Below are 846 nucleotides of genomic sequence, written 5' to 3' on the forward strand. Positions count from 1 at the left end.
TCCTATTTTTTTTATTCATTCTTAAACTTACTTCTGCATTGCCCTTATTTGATTTTGTATTTATAACCCTGTATTCGCCTGACCAAAAGTCTTGTTCATCCTGCCACAGAAATTTACTAATTTCCACTACATCTAACTTTAACCTATCCATTTCCCCTTTTAAATTTTCTAACCTACCTGTCCTATTAAGGGATCTGACATTCCACGCTCCGATCCGTAGAACATCAGTTTTCTTTCTCCTGGTAACGACGTCCTCCTGAGTAGTCCCCGCCCGGAGATCCGAATGGGGACTATTTTAACGCTGGAATATTTTACCCAAGGAGACGCCATCATCATTTAACCATACAGTAAAGCTGCACGCCCTCGAGAAAAATTACGGCTGCAGTTTCCCCTTGCTTTCAGCCGTTCGCAGTACCAGCACAGCAAGGCCGTTTTGGTTATTGTTACAAGGCCAGATGAGTCAATCATCCAGACTGTTGCCCCTGTAACTACTGAAAAGGCTGCTGCCCCTCTTCAGGAACCACACGTTTGTCTGGCCTCTGAACAGATACCACTCCGTTGTGGTTGCACCTTCGGTACGGCTATCTGTACCGCTGAGGCACGCAAGCCTCCCCACCAACGGCAATGTTCAAGGTGCATGGAGGGAGGGGGGGGGGGGCACAGAAAGTAAGAGTGTTATATCCCAACTGCCTCAGTTTGAAAAGCTAGAAAATTTTGTTCAAGCAAGCCACTCCAAAAAACTCCGAGGAAACATACCGTTTCCCCTCCATGGAAATTATTTTTCAGTCGCCAGTTGACCTGGTTGGCACTGTACACGTAAAAGTACTCGTGCTTTCTAAAGTAGTC

Source organism: Schistocerca gregaria, chromosome 3 (assembly GCF_023897955.1).
Source record: "Schistocerca gregaria isolate iqSchGreg1 chromosome 3, iqSchGreg1.2, whole genome shotgun sequence".
Lineage (NCBI taxonomy): Eukaryota > Metazoa > Arthropoda > Insecta > Orthoptera > Acrididae > Schistocerca > Schistocerca gregaria.